The sequence below is a fragment of the Danio rerio genome, chromosome 6 (genome assembly GCF_049306965.1).
Source record: "Danio rerio strain Tuebingen ecotype United States chromosome 6, GRCz12tu, whole genome shotgun sequence".
Classification (NCBI taxonomy): Eukaryota; Metazoa; Chordata; class Actinopteri; order Cypriniformes; family Danionidae; genus Danio; species Danio rerio.
In genome coordinates this window covers 57,852,501-57,869,645 of record NC_133181.1, presented here as the reverse complement: position 1 = coordinate 57,869,645, position 17,145 = coordinate 57,852,501, and the positions used below count along the sequence as shown (strand labels likewise).

The 17,145-nt window shown below is 37.4% G+C and overlaps 1 protein-coding gene across 6 annotated transcripts in view; it reads right to left on the bottom strand.

The window, feature by feature from the left end:
* Nucleotides 1-17,145, bottom strand: part of syt2b (synaptotagmin IIb) — a 93,724-nt gene that overhangs the window by 33,626 nt on the left and 42,953 nt on the right. For 2 of the 6 annotated variants that reach the window (XM_021477316.3, XM_073954749.1), the window contains exon 1: nucleotides 1,818-2,263. The exons of the other annotated variants lie outside the window; for them this stretch is intronic. The gene's annotated coding sequence lies outside the window, so the exon portion shown is untranslated. Of the gene's footprint in view, nucleotides 1-1,817; nucleotides 2,264-17,145 lie in introns of those variants that run through there. 6 annotated transcript variants of the gene reach the window in all.

The following is a 17,145-nucleotide window of genomic DNA, read 5'->3' as shown; positions in this document are numbered from 1 at the left end:
TTCTGGCTACATAATTCGCGATCTCCAGAAATGTATATAGGGATACATTTTCAGAATGAGACTATGTTGTATATCTTGGGTTCTCAAAAAATGCCCTGGTCACATTTTCCCAATGAGTCTGTGTTAAATGTGAATGCACATTAATAGTGATATTTTAAGTGGGAGATGTGATCCGCCTGAACTGGACAGAACTGGGATACGTGGTCAGTTTGACCCTAAAAGTGTGTGTGTGTGTGTGTGTGTGTGTGTGTGTGTGTGTGTATGTGTGCGGGGACATGCTGTATTTAGACATACATTCATCTTTACTCACATCTGACCTGAAAACCAGAAATCAGAGACCGCAGAGAGAGCGTGTTTGCTTCCGTCTGTGTGTAAAAACCCCAGTAACAGATCCATGAGGAAATCAATAACGCTAGAAATTGTATATTCCATAAGGCAAATCCAATTATAGGTAAAGCTCTAAGTGCAAGCAGTGATCTTTATGAGCCCTGTCACTGATATGCTGCTATTTTATGTACGTCTTAATTGCCTTAAACACCGTTAGCATTGGGTCCTCCAGAGAAACACCTTCGCATGACCAGAGAGATTCATAAAGGTCTCTTGTTTTGAATGGAGACAGATCTGCACATCTGCTGCTCTGCACAGCCGCTAGCATGACGGATATCCTCACGCGGCCCTCAAAGCATCTGTTTACAGTCATATTTACAGTAGCATCTTCATCTCAGAGTCTTGCTCACACTTTCTACACCTTCACTGCATTTACAGTGAGATCTGTGATGGACAGTCCTGCAAATCCAGGAAATTGACAGATTATGGTCAAATCGTTGACCCTACCAATAACACGGCAGAGCAACTATATCCATTTAAAAACATCAGCACGGCTGGGAACTGCACAATGTTGTGTTCGCCTGCTTAGAGAAAGAATGGATCATTCAACTTATGTTTAGGGATGGGAGATTTAAACTTAAAATCATATCACAAAATTTTCTGGTAGGGATGCATTAAATACTTGGGCACTGAAAATATTTGGCCGGAAATGGCCCAAAAGTTCACTGAAACAACATGGCAGACACAGTATGTCGCGATGACGCAAAGAGAAACGCGGCCTGCACATGTCTGAAACAGGATGTCTTAGGGTGCTTTCACACCTGTGAATCGAATCAGTTGTTCCCCAACAGGGATTAAAACTGTTACAATGTTGCTCTTTGTTCTTGGTGCGGTTTGCTTTCACACTGCAAAGTTTCTAAACGGACCAAAAACAAGTCATGTGTGACCAATATGGGGAGAACATGCAAACTCCACACAGAATTGCCAACTGACTCAGCCAGGACTCGAACCAGCGACCTTCTTGCTGTGAGGGGACAGTTCTAACCACTCAGCCACTGGTATACAATAATTAAATTTGATTAGATGAGAGTTAAATTGTGCAATGACTCCACAACTGTGTTTTCTGGTTAATTATGATCCCATTTTGGCATTGCAGATCTTGGGATGTGACTATTGCAGATTCACACACTGCGGTAATAGATGCTCAAGGATAATTTGCGCAGCCCTAGTTGACGCTTTTGTTAAAATCATCTTCTATACGTCTGTACGCAAGAATCTGACACAAGCAACTTCCTCCTCAGGGCTTCATGCATCCAGGTCCCACTTCGAACTCTGAAATCAATCCCGGAGTTTGATGCAGCAGACAAAACACAAACCTGAAGCTGCCATTCTCCTCCAAGACAACTACTGAAAATGTCAGCATGCTTTTATTCATGGTCGATCGGGGGAGGAGGGTGATGGGGGTCTTGCAGAAACGGGAAAGCCCTTACCAGGCAATAGTTCAGTCCTCCCTAATGGAGCCACCCATCCGAAACCGGAGAGCAGCAGAACGCTTCACAGGTTAAGAGCGCATCCCACGATCCCACTGGCGTCCACATACACACGCACTGCAGTCTCCACTGCAGCACAGAGCGCTCCGTCTCTCTCGCTTTACTTTCATTACACACAAAGCTCCCGCTAGTTCAGCTCATATTCTCTGTCGCTACCTCTGAACTCTCTGCTTTTTTTCTGTCCTGTTTAATGTTACTCTCGCTCTTTCTGTTTCCCCTGCCTCTCGCTCTCCTTTTTTCTCTCTCTTTCCATTTCCTCCTGCCTCTCCCTCTGTCCTTTACTCTCTCTCTTTCTATTTCCTCCTGTCTTTCTCCTTCACTCTCTCTCTCTTTCATCCTACCTCTTTTTTTCTCCTCCTCTCTCTCTCTTTCTGTTTTCTCCTGCCACCTTCTCTCTCTCTTCTCTCTTTCTTCTTTCTGTGTCCCACAGCTCTCTACCTCTCTTTGTTTCCTCCTGTTTCTCCCTCTTACTTTTGTGAAATTGTTGTAAAAGATTTTTTTTTTCTTAAGATAATTTTTGGTCAATTTTTTTACCAAAAAAAAAAAAAATTGTAAATTTGTTCATTTTCTCTTTCAATGTAAATCAATTCACTTGCTTTTGAAATCACCCCCCCCCTCTCTCTCTTAACTGAATTAAATTGAATAATTGCTTTATTGACAAATGTATTACCAAAGCATTTATACAGTTTACATAAAAAAAACAAAATAATATATATATAATAAAAAACATAATTAATACATTAAATAGTATATATATATATATATATATATATATATATATATATATATATATATATATATATATACACACACACACACACACACACACACACACACACACACACACACAGTGCTCAGCATATATAAGTACACCCCTCATAAATCTATCTTTTAAATGAATATTTTTAAAAGGAAGCAATACCATATTATATTTGTGCATATACATTAGATTAGTCAGTACTATGATATCGGTCCAAATACTAGTACACCCAAATTTACATGTCATAAAAAATATTAAATACAAATTTTAAAAAGAGGAAAAATCAAGTAAAGCAAAAAAATGTACAAATTTTGTTAAAAATTTGTATGTTGTATTTTTTTTTTGCAATATTTTACTTGAATTTATTAATATCTTCATCTTCTTGTCTGCTTAGTCCCTTTATTAATCCGGAGTCGCCACAGCAAAATGAACCGCCAACTCATCCAGCTCGTTTTTTACACAGCGGATGCCCTTTCAGCCGCAACCCATCTGTGGGAAATTGAATAGTATTATCTTTCAATTTCTAAATATGTTTGGTGACTAAAATATTATATTAATAAATATATCTGTATAAAAATATACTATCTGATATTATTCAATATATCTTTTATAATAGATCAGATTAAACTGTCATTTAAAATACAGTAATTGCACTCTGGGGCTGCACAATGGTGCAGTGGGTAGCACGTTCGCCTCACAGCAAGAAGGTTGCTGGTTCGAGTTTTGTGTGGAGTTTGCATGTTCTCCCTGCCTTCGCGTGGGTTTCCTCCGGGTGCTCCGGTTTCCCCCTCAGTCCAAAGAAATGCGGTACAGGTGAATTGGGTAGGCTAAAATTGTTCGTAGTGTATGAGTGTGTATGGATGTTTCCCAGAGATGGGTTGCAGCTGGAAGGGCATCCGCTGAGTAAAGCATATGCTGGATAAGTTGGCGGTTCATTCCCCTGTGGCGACCCCGGATTAATAAAGAGACTAAGCCGAAAGGAAAATCAATGAATGAATAATGGTACTGTAATTTAAAATTAACATAATATACATTTAGCAATCAACAATCTCTCTCTCCCTTACTGTTTTCTGCTACCTCTCTTTCCCTTTTTTCTCTCTCTTTCTCTTTTTCTCCTTCCTCCTGCCTCTCTCTCTCCCTCTCTCATTATGGATTCTGCTCACACTCTACCGATTGCAGTGCACAACGCCCTGAACTGCTGCTGGAGGACAATCTCCGCTGATCAATATGTAAAATCCCCCCGTTGAGGACGTGGTGCGGAGTGATCTGTTTTACTGTCATGGGGAAACTGTCCAGGTGTGAAGCGAAACTTGTGCTGTGTGTGTGTGTGTGTGTGTGGAAGAGAATAACAAAGACAATACAATGCAATTCCTCGTGCAAATCTCACGGGGCCGGTCTGCAATAAAGCAAGAGGAGACGTGCGGCTCACAACCCCGAGAGGAAAAACAAAATGAAGAAACTTAAACTATGTGTGGCGCAGTTACTGTCAACCGGCTGACATTTGGGAAGACAGCTTGGCATTCTGCGTCACATTATTATGGAAATATTCATAAAAATAGCCATGGTTACAGCCAGTGCTGAAATTTTAGGTGAGGGCAATAGTGCTGGCAGCACATGCAGTGATGTTTGTTTTCAAGTAAATCATTATTTATGCCTAAACACTAAGCTAATAGTTGTTGTGAGGCAGGAACTCTGTGTTCTGCTGCATTTTAAAGCATAAATTGGCTTATTTTGTACAAACTGTTCTGGGCATTTTGGATGACCGAATGCAGGCGAGAAAATTTCATGGTTAGCAGCAGTGGTGGATAGAGCACTGAAAAATCATACTCAAGTAAAAGTACCATTACTTGCCTAAAAATGCAAGTAGAGTAAAAGTATCTGTTTTAAATATTACTCAAAGTATGAGTAAAAAGTAGCCATTTCAAAAGTACTCAAGAGTAGCGAGTGGTATTACGCTTTTAAAAGCTGACGCGTTTACATGTAATTTGTGTATGTGTGTGTGTAAACGTAACATTCTGTAGTGCATTAAGTCATACCTGTCAACCCTCCCGTTTTTCCCGGGATTCTCCCGTATTTTACTGTTCTATCCCGCTATCATCCCGTAAAGGTATTTTCCTGTATTTCTCCCATATTTTGATTCTTTCTCTGAACAACCGAGCCTCCCTATACGCAACCATACCGCCGAACCACCAGGGGTCGCCCCTTGCACTAAAACGTGAGTCTGTTCTGTGCTTTCACTTTGTTTAGGAATGAAAACACTTATAAATAAATATTAAAAACGGCGCGATTCCATTTCCTTTTGATTACAGGTGCCGTCGCCCATCCTATACAATCCTCAAAACATAATGGTGCATGACTGTCAGCTGACGTTCTCTATAGTGACAAACAGATGCTGTTTCCCAAACGGATTCTGTACACGCGACTTGATGCGGAGAGAAAGTCTGGCTTTTGGGTGCGTGTTTAAACAGACATACACACATAATTAAAAATAATAACATATAAGGATGTCGATCTTGGTGTTTTTTTTCCCAAACACAACTAATTTCGTCTTAAATGAGCATAAAAAGTTAGGAAATAAGTTGATTGCTTTCATTATAACGTTAGATGTGTGCATTTTTAAAGTGACATCTCTTATTTAATGTAATAAAATAATCTTAATAAATAAGAGATTCATTCCATGCTCTTTAATCAGAATGTGTAAGTTATACAGTGGAGAAACGGCTAATGAGATTGATAGCTTGATTCTATTTCATTATAATAATTATTACGTTTAATAAGTTGAACTGTTTGCTAATGTATTTGCTGCTAATGTATATATTTATTTTTTTTATTAATAATAATTTTAAAACATATTACTGACCGTTTAACTGTTTATTTACAATGCAACAACTTCAAATGGACATATTTAGTCATTTGGGGATTTTTAGGGGGGGTTATCCCTTATTGCCCAGCAAGCACACAACATCATAGGACATTAACATTAGGTTAGATTGTCTAGCCAGCATCTAAAGACAACGTTATTTGTTCAATAACAACATCAATTGACATTGATATATGGTTGACTTTATGTTGTGTTGAAAAGTGACCAAAATTCTGACATCATGTTGACATCTTGTGCCCGCTGGATGTTTAAGGCCATTTCGATCATCATACAGTAAACATCCGTCATCTTCTCATCAGTGACATGCATCTTAAGAGTCTCTGGGTCAATGCATGTAAAGATTTTGTACACTTTGTACACTTTTAATGCTTTCAAACAGTTTGCTGCAATTATAAAGCACACATGTTTTGAGGAAGGGTTGGGTATCGTTTGGGGTTATTTCAATACCAGTGCTAAATCGATACTTTTAAAATGGTACCAGTGCCAAAACGGTGCCTGAACTGATAACTTTTGGCCACAAAATTATTTGACAAAAAATATTTTAATCATTATAATTGAACAATATAATTATATATTTATAATAATTTTAAAGTAAACATCAATTCATATATTTGAATTGCATTAATAAATTTCTTTTGATCAACCCTATTTGAGGTAGTTCATTATGAGGCGATTTACCTTCTATGTAAGATTTGATTGGACAGGAATCACAGGACTGATTTTTCTAATCCCCATAGACAAGAAAAAATAAAGTGGTGACTACAAGTTGAAGAAAAGTAGTGGAGTAAAAGTACAGATTACTGCACTAAAAATGTACTCAAAGGAAAGTAAAAGTACACATTTTTTTAAAACTACTTACTAAATAAAAATTCCTGAGAAAAACTACTCAGTTACAGTACTTTGAGTATTTGTAATTAGTTACTTTACACCACTGGTTAGCAGACAAAACATGCAAACTGCAGTGTAAAACATTTTGGTGTTCGCATCAAATTAAATTGATAAAAGTGGTTTTATAAGCATATAAAGTATCTGAAATGCAAAAATAAATTGTCCACTTTAACCCTTATGTGCTGTTGGGTCGTTTTCATCCACTCTGGAGTGATTTTTAGTCTTAATTTGGCCACAAGTCTTTCTCTGTGTTTCAGCAAATGGGATGATTTTTGGTTACAAATCATATTTTGAAACATATTTCGGGAAATGCTTTGAAAACTTACAAATACAACAATACACTCTGGTCAAATTGACTACCCTTTCATTATGTTGGTGGCTGTTTTTACCCCATTGACTTCCATTATAATTACATATTTTGATTGCAAAGCCTTGACAGCATACACTCAAGCATTTTTAATGGTAATATTTTGGTATATTTAGTCATTTTTACTGTTGATCATCAGTTGCAGAAATGCATGATTATTTGTTGTCACGGTTTAAGGTTTAACAACTTTATTAACCCCACAAGGGGCAATTAAATTAGCGCAGTAGCATCAAGATACAACAAACACATAGGGACAAATTTTCTATATCATCTGCTACTCTAGGTGACAACTGTGCATTCAAATAAAACGTAAATATGACCGCACAATTTGAGTTGTCGTGCTTGTAAACAAATGGTGCAGGATGAATTACAATTGCTGATATTTAATATCTGGAGAACTACACATGAGCAGTAGTAGTAGTAATAGCAAACACTACTCATCAGATTCTGTGGCAGCAGTGTTTCATCAGCTCATTTGAGTCCAGACAATGGGGAAAAGGATGAATAAAATAAAGTATATGGATGAATATAGATGGATATGAATGAAAGATTCATTGCCCAGTGGGCTGCAGTGCCCTGTGATCTCCCACAATAGAGAGCTGACAGCGCAGCAATAGAGCCCATGTCAATACTGATTATTCAGAGAAATTAACAGCGGCGGGGGCGAGAGAGACAGACAGACCAAGAGAGAGAGAGTAAGAGAGAGAAAGACTGATGGGCAAAAACCCTGGCTCCAAGGAATAGAGCACTGATGAAGATTAGAGAACAGCAAGTTCACGAAACACCAACTCGAAGACAAAAAATGCCCACATTAGAGGTCAACGACACAGTTTTTCAGCCGATAATAGTAATAAAGAACGATGTTGTTATTAAACTATTAAAAAAACTGTAATATTATTTAAACGATAATAAAATAATACAAAGTAGTAAGTAGATATAATGCTTAAATGTAGTAGCAATAATTTAAAGGTGCCATGGAATGAAACTATCTAATAAAAGTCTCATAAGGCACGTATTAGAAAACGTGGCGCAGTAACGCATTTGAGATTGTCGAAACCACATACAGGTGACGCAGTGGCGCAGTAGGTAGTGCTGTTGCCTCACACCAAGAAGGTCGCTGGTTCGAGCCTCGGCTGGGTCAGTTGGTGTTTCTGTGTGGAGATTGCATATTCTCCCTGCTCACGTGGGTTTCCTCCGGGTGCTCCGGTTTCCCCACAGTCCAAAGACATGTGGTACAGGTGAGTTGGGTAGGCTAAAATTGTCCGTAGTGTATGAGTGTGTATAGATGTTTCCCAGAGATGGGTTGCAGCTGGAAGGGCATCCGCTGCGTAAAACATTTGCTGGATGAGTTGGTAGTTCATTCCGCTGTGGCGACCCCAGATTAATAAAGAGACTATAGCTGCGTCCCAAATGGCACACTATACACATGTACTTATGCACTTACACACTCAACAGCATAGTATATGTATGTAGTGTCGTCCCAAATGGCACTCTAATGTTTTTTTACTAAGCAGAAAATCAAACCGTTTCCCTAATGAGGTTTGACGGTTGCCAAATCAGTAAAATAAACGACCGAATTATCAAATAATACCTGCCGTGAGTATAACCGCATTCACCATCGGGAGGCGCTATAATCACTCTCGTAGGAGAATTTTGCTTTCACCATCCAAAATAAATGAAGTTATTCAACATGTGCGCCCCTTCCGCTATGTAAGCAAACCTGCGGTCGTTGAGTGCGTGAAGTGTCCATCATTCCACACTTCATTTTACCGGCTGAATGAGTGCATCATCTGCCCATTACATTACAAACCACAGGAGAGGGCAAATTCTCCAGCAGGATAGCGCTCCTTCTCATACTTCAGCCTCCACATCAAAGCTCCTAAGAGCAAAGAAGGTCAAGTTGCTCCAGGATTGGCCAGCTCAGTCACCAGACATGAACATTAATGAGCATGTCTGAGGTGAGATGAAGGAGGAGGCATTGAAGATGAACCCAAATCTTGAACTCTGGGAGTCCTGCAGGAACACTTTCTTTGCCATTCCAGATGATTTTATTAATAAGCGATTTGAGTCAGAGATGTATGGATGCAGTCCTCCAAGATCATGATGGAGTCAGACACAATATTCATTCTGTTTCAACTGCACCATGACTTTATATTCTATACTAGACACTATTTCTGTTCAGTGACAAGACTTTTGGCATGAGAGCCCCAATTCCCCCCAGCCGAGATTAATTGAGTGTTTTCTGATAGAGTACTGAAAGACTCAGAGGAACAACTTATTTTTAATGGCCCGAACCTCGATACGCTGCATTCACTGCGTGTTCAGCGCAGTGGCCGCTAAATGTAAAATCTCTATCTGCAGTAAGACAATGAAGGCTCTTTTGTTGAGCCCAATGAGCCTGACATGCAAAAATAGAGCATGGGTGTTTCTTTGGAGACATCGCTTTGACTCGCATGCTGAAAATGACGGACGTGAAACAACAAACTGAGGATGTGGTAATGCAGCCCTGTCAATCAATATTGGTGGGCGGGGGGACCACACTCCTCTGTCAAGTTGCGGTCGGTCTCAAAACAGCTCCACTTGTTCCACCGTTTTTATGTTGTTAAATCGAAAAAAAAAAAAAGGACTGGGTGTGTTTATATCACCCTAATATGACAGTCTATACACTAAACCTACACATATGTCTGTCCAAACAGCTTGAAAAGTAGATTTTTCACCATAGGTGCCCTTAAAGACAAACTATTAGCCAGCTATATTTTAGCATGTTCACAAGCAGGGGAGTTCTCGAGACCAACTCCCCTTTCGCCCTTCTAACAAGAGGGAGCCCCGAGCTCAAGGATATTCTGAGCTTCACTCACAGGACAGCATGCCAACTCTTGAAAATTGTATAAAATAAAAATGGCTAAAAACAATCAAAAGTGGGCAGATCTTGAAACGGAAACAAGATTAAAAAACTCCCCAGTGAATCGATCAAGATGACAATCTCAAAAATAGGCAGATAAATCAAACTCTGCATATTTATTAAATCTAAATGCAAGTTTACAGTCTTGCTGTAGTTAGTTTGAAGCAGGTGAAATTTCCTGTGGACTTTAAATACAGCATCAAAACATGTTCTGAATGCTAATATATCAGCCAATACATTTAATAAATATGATTCCTGCATGTATAACCCCCTCCGTCTGTTGGTTTTTAGAAAACCCTTGTGTTTTAAATCTTGAAGTGGCACATGGCCATACATCAGCACGGCCAGATGGGGTCTGTCATCCTGATCCAGCGGTCTCAACTCATACAAAATGAGCAGCATTTCCAGGCACTGCTTCTTCTGCGAAACCCAATGGTCACACGCCAAAGCTAAATCACCAGTTTGGTGTGTTATTAAATTCATAAAGATTTGCTCAGAAAGCAACGGTTAGTAGAGGCTATTAAATGTCAGGATATACAATAACCCTCTATTACCGCCGTAGACATTATAAAGATCAGCACATCCCAGAAGGAAGAAGTGAATTTCCAGACAATAATCTAACCTACATCCAGCCGCAAAACTGCCCTATATAGACAACAAAACATAAATCTAGCAGCTCGAGTCTATCTAATTAACCCAAAATGAAGCGAATGTCCCAATTTTAGCTCTAGAGAAGACGTGACTTCATGAATTAACAGTAAGTGTCACAGATTCATAGGTAATCTTTGATTGCCTCCATTCAAAATAATGAGGTATGATTATATAACACAACTGACCATTATTAGAATATTTAGACATGAAATGAGTTGACACATTATCAGCGTTGGGTAAGTTACTTTTAAAATGTAATCGATAACAAATTACTGACTACTCGAAAACTGTAATCTGAATACATTACTAAATACTTCATCTAAAAAGTAATTATATTATGAATTACGGTCACACTTAACAATAAGGTTCATGAGTTAATGTTAATTAATGCATTTACCAACGGGAACAAACAATGAACAATACATTTAGTACAGCATTTGTTCATGCTAGTTAACGTTAGTTAATGAAAATACAGTAGTTCATTGCTAGTTCATGTTACTCTAAAATACAGAAATACAAAAAAAATACAGAACCCGTTTCTAAGTTTTTAAATCTAAGCAAGTATTTTACAGTACATTAAAAATACTGAAAAGTGTCTTTGTCAATGTTTTCAAACAATTATATTTGATTCACCAAAGTCACACAAGTGGCAATTTCACGTCACACCCATAACAGAGAGATATCCCATCCACAATGCCCTCATGAATGCAAAATATATTAAATAAAATAAAATTAATAATGTTTGTTCTATAGAAAGCTAATTCTTCCACACTAGCAAGAAGTCAGGACCGCACAACAACAAAAAAAACAATACACAAAATTTTGGAGTTATTACTTGCGTCTAACGTTGAGGAATTCTCAGACTCATCATCTGCTCCAGATTCTATTTTCAGTAAAGACGAAGCTGACTTTTGTGAAGGATTAGATCCATTCCAAGACATGTTAGTATATTCTTTATAAATTCTTTGCTTTTGAGTATTATTTGTTCATTAAAAAATGCTTTGCTTTGAGTATGAATATAAACAAAACAAACAGAATAAACCAGATCGTATGACGCGCTATTTATTTGTCGCTTCACTTTTACGCCTAAAACATCGAACTTTTCTACCTTTTTACTTACATTTATTGCTGTAGTGCTGAAACGTGCTTATCATTTTACTTACCTTGATGTCGTTTTGAACACTGAAGCCCTCAGAACCCTCAGCCCTCATCTGTGGTAGTTTGTAGAGAGAGGTTTTCTTGTTGATCAATCAAATTGTTCTGTCTACACTGTTTATAAAAATAAGTGTATCTCATAAACAAAATGATGTAATTAGTCCAAATCAGTTGTATATATAGTTTCAAAGTGTATTATGCATGTTTTTTACATTGACAAGTTTGAGATTGACATTTGTGTTATTTCTGTATACCCTGTATAGTAAAAACTTGAATAAAACTAAACGATTTTACATTGTTTTGTGGTTTATTAAACTTTTAAGCTATTTAACTAGTTAATATGGATTTATGACATACATAAACTTCAAGTTGGGGATGTAAGGATTTTATTGATATATGGCATTGTACAATAATCAAAAGAATGGCAGCACAGCATGTAAAAACACTAAGATATACCCTGGCGAAATTGTTCTATGACAGGTCCTAAAGGGTTTTAAGAAAATGACTGAAAATGATTGCAACATTCTGTAGGAGATCATCTGTACTGGTCTGTGCAGCCGATCATACAAGGGTCACTCATAACATAACCACATTTCCAGTCATGACCAAGACAAAAAATAAAAAATGTCATTGTGCCAGAAGCTCTTTCACTGATTGTGACATGATTTACACACACAAACAGAACGGCTGTCTTGAGCCGAGCAGATTTACAGCTACTCTTGAGCATTTGGGTGACGTGTGCAATACTGATCCAATAAGCGTGAGTTGAGGAAGAACAAGTGAAAAGCTCCATACAGTCTGCCATGCTCTATACAATGCAAAACACTTTTCTTTCTAGTTTCTAGTCCAAATTTCTTAAATCAAAAAGCATTTTCTAGACAAGCAGAAATGTTGTAGAATATCATATGAAATAATAAGGCAAAATAAAGTGAGTTTTTTTTTTTTGTTAAAACAAGTAAAATAATCTGCCAATGATCTTATGTCAAAAGGAAAACAAGATTGGCAGATTATTTTGCTTGCTTTAAGGTAAAATGCACTTCATTTTGGCATATTATTTCTTAAACCATTCATTCATTCATTTTCTTGTCCGCTTAATCCCTTTATTAATCTGGGATCACCCCACTGGAATGAACCACCAACTTATCCAGCATATGCTTTACACAGTGGATGTCCTTTCAGCTGTAACCCATCACTGGGAAACACCCATACACGCTCATTCAAACACAGACAATTTAGCTTACCCAATTCACCTAGCGCATGTGTTTGGGCTTGTGGGGGAAACCGGAGCACCCAGAGAAAACCCACCCCAACACGGGGAGAACATGCAAACCCGTCCGTGGCTTGAACCAACGACCTTCTTGAGCGCACCACCGCGTCACCCCATTTCTTAAAAACCAAACAATATTACTTGCTTGTCTAGAAAATGCTTCTCGATATAAGAATTTTTAGACATTTGGACTAGAGACGAGTCAAGAAATCTATGTGCAGTTTATTTTACAATTCTGCATTTAAGAGACATTTTTATCAAAACAATATGCGTTACAATTGAAGTTCATATGAAGAGTCCAGATGCAAAAGCCGCTAAACGCCACTTTTGCCAAACATGAGCTAATGGCATTTAGTGAATGCTTTCAGCATGTAGTACACCATCAACAAATAGATTTGCTTCAAATCATCTAAATCCCAGCATCAGTGCATTCAGAAATAACAGTTTGTTGGCAAAAGCCGCTAAACACCGCTTGCCTTTGACAACAAAAGCCGCTATATCCCGAGAACCAATCAGAAGGCACGAATCAAAGCTTTCGGTTTTAAAAGATGGATTTTTATGAACTGGATGATCCTGTCTGACTGTCAGTGAATGTCAAATGAAAACGTCCCTTACCTCAAAACTCTGTGCATTATAAGAAAAAGAAAACACACTGTACAGTCGGAAGTGTAGCATGCATTCATAACGTTTTTTTTGCGCATCGAAGCTACTTTGAATGAGTTTGATTTACTCTACATTAAACGGCAACTGCGTTACACTAAAGACAAAGTTAAGATGCTGTTCTTTTATCCCACGTGGATGCTATGAGAATAAACAAGAGACCAAGACCTTGAGTATGGTGAGAATGAATGAATGACAGCTTCTAAAAGTGTCTGAGGCATCCCCTTTTTGCCCAGTAGGCCTACCTTGTGTTTTATTTGCTAATTTAAGCTACTTTTAAAAGATAAATATAATATATAAAGCTATACATTATTTATATTACTTAATAATACCTATACGTCACATAAGCTTTTTATATTAATGGACAATGCACAGATATTGATGTTTCATAATGTTTTGCACAACATTATTTGAATCTAACAAGCTTAGCTTACAATGTTTGCAATGTTTACATCGCTCTACTTACATTAAATCCAAATCCCAAACATCAGATATGACAACAGACTGTTCAGATTTAATTAATGTCAGTTTTAATGTCATTGATTAATGCCCTTGACAGATTTTATGTAATCATTTTCCTTCTGCTTTTTCCCTGGTTTATCACAGCGGAATGAACCACCACTTACTTGACAGATTTATATATTTTAATTTTAGGTGTTTTTATGTTTGGTAAAATATTTTATTATATTTATATTAATTAATATATTAATATTAATTTATTATTATAATGTATAATTAATTGCATCTTTAGTAATTTTCAGCGAGTTACACTGTCTTGTCCCAATAGGTGGATATAGAGTTTTTTTGCAAAAAAAGCACAAGTGGATTTGACAAGCTGGTTTTGACAGAAAATTTGATTTACCTTGTTTAAAAACCCAAAAATTACCTAAAGTGACATTTTTTTTTCAGCGAATAACCTTATAATTACACATAAAATTAAACTTCTAAACCTAATCAGAGGAGCCTGATAGAAAATGCTCATTTACAAGAAAAGAGGTCTTTTGCAACTGAACTCTTCATATTAATTATATTATGACTTAATATTGCATGAAATTTACAATTCATATTTAACAGTGTATTATACTACATTAATTAAATAACTGAGTCATGTTCAGTAAAGGACAATATTAAGCTGATGTTGAATATGCGTACAACAATTCTAAATACTTTAAGGTATTTCAAAAGAAAGAGGAAGCATGTGCTTTTCATCCATCATACTCACAAAGCAATTACATTCAGTTCAGCTGAATTAATTGATGTAATTTGTTTAGTTCAGAAGCCCCTGGGTGTTGAATTTTTTGGTTCAGGCATCAAGACGTACTGTGATTATACCTCTATAACCCAGTTTAAACTGCACCTGTGTTTCGTAAGGTGCACATTACAACAAAAACAAAGATGCAGAAACTCAAATCAAATGACAATTATACAATAACACTAGCGATACCAACAAACAAAACTGTAATATTCAATGCCGTTAGGGGCTTTAATCAAATCCATAGCCGTTAAGTTATGATGTTTGCTTCAACAAGCACTACTAACAAAACATTTATCGCTGTTTTAGGCCCACAGGACACATATGATGGTGTAATGCAGCAAAGCATCCAATAATATTTTCATTATACACTCACTGGCCATTTTATTAGGTACACCTCTTCAACTGCACGTTAACGCAAATTTCTAATCATCCAATCACATGACAGCAACTCAACCTAGGCAAGTAGACATGGTTAAGACGATCTGCTGCAGTTCAAACTGAGCATCAGAATGAGGAAGAAAAGTGACTTTGAATGTGGCATGGTTGTTGGTGCAAGACGGGCTGTTCTGAGTATTTCAGAAACTGCTGGTCTACTGGCATTTTCACGCACAACCATTTCCAGGGTTTACTGAGAATGATCAGAAAAAGGCTAAATATCCAGTGAGCGGCAGTTCTGTGAGCACAAATGCCTTGTTGATGCCAGAAGTCAGAGGAGAATGGCCAGACTGGTTACAGCTGATAGAAAGGCAGCATGTTATGTATTCAAATGGCACCGTTGGAATTCACATCATGGATGTGCCGCCGACAAATTTGCAGCAACTCTGTGATGCTATCATCATGTCAAAATGGACCAAAAAGAGGAGTATTTCCAGTAGCTTGCTGAATCTCTGCCATGGAGGTTAAGGCAGGTCTGAAGTCAAAAGCGGGTCCAACCCGGTCTAGTAAGGTGTACCTAATAAAGTGGCCGGTGAGTGCAGTTTTGTATTTATTTTGGACAGATGTTGAATGAGCACAGAAACACCCTATAAGCCATGTCATGGTCCTGTTTTACATATTCAATGCATGTTTCTGTGTCAATACAGTGGCAACAAACCTCAATAGTCTAAAAGGGACGACAAAGTTTCCTACGAATGTTAGTGTCATAAAACCAGTGGTGTAAATCATTACATCTAAGTAATTATACACCTTTTTAGGACACTCATTGAATTGTGTGGAGTTTGCATGTTCTCCCCGTTTTGGTGTGGGTTTACTCTGGGTGCTTCGGTTTCCCCCACAGTCCAAACACATGTGAATGTGGTAGGTGAATTGAATAGACTAAATTGGCCATAGTGTATGAGTGTGAATGAGTGTGTATGGGTGTTTCCCAGTACTGGGTTGCAGCTGGAAGGGCATCCGCTGTGTAAAACATATGCTGTATAAGTTGGCGGTTCATTCCGCTGTGGAGACCCCTTATGAATAAAGGGACTAAGCCAAAGGAAAATGAATCAATGAATGGATTTGCGTCTGAAGAATTGAATTGAATTTTATTTGACAGATTTTAGACAAACTGTACAAAAAGTATTCCATACACTTTGTTAAAAAAAAACTGTCGAGGATAAAAACACAATAAAGCCCTGGGCTTATTTCCATTGTGGTCCTCTGTTAAAAAAAAACAATGTATGGCTTCAAAATACTAATGAAGAATAAAACAAACAGTCGCCACAGCGGTACGAACAGCCAACCTATCCAGCACATGTTCCACACAGCCAATGGCCTTCCAGCCGCAAAACTATTCACACTCAAGTAACATATAAATTAAAAGATCCTCGTCCACCATGCAAACTAATTATCCCTATCAAACAACCATCTTTTGATAGCTTTTTTGAACAACCTTAAATCTTTTATTTCCTTGATTGATTTTGGTAGTTTGTTCCACATGATTGCACTTGGATATAAAAACATATTTTTCCCCACTAAACTTCTAAATTTAAATACTGTATGAATGCTGTTGCCTCACCATTTGAAAATAGTTCATCAAATAGCTAGGAACCACATTATTAAACATTTTACGTACTATTCCCAGTTTTAAAAAACACACTCTATTACTAACAGTTAACATACCTAATTTATTAAAAGACTCTTTGTGCAAATGTACTCTAGGATGCATTTTTAAAATTATTCGTACTAATTTATTTTGTGCCTTTTGCAATTTCTCCTTCAAATTTAAAGAATACTGCTAGACTGCACGTAGAGCTTAAAATACTGTGTATCTTTGCTCCACTATATTTATTAATGCTTGTGATTTATGACTTATTACATTTTTCAGATCATTTAAACTACAAAATCATCCAAATCAATCTAAAATTATGAGTTATTTCCTAACTGAGCCATTCGTTTAATCTGGTGAACGTATACTCAGTATTGCAATAAGCAACTCACAAAATGTCCAATGTCATGCAGCCCTATTGCATTCCATAAGTCAACAGCTATATGTGACCAGAAT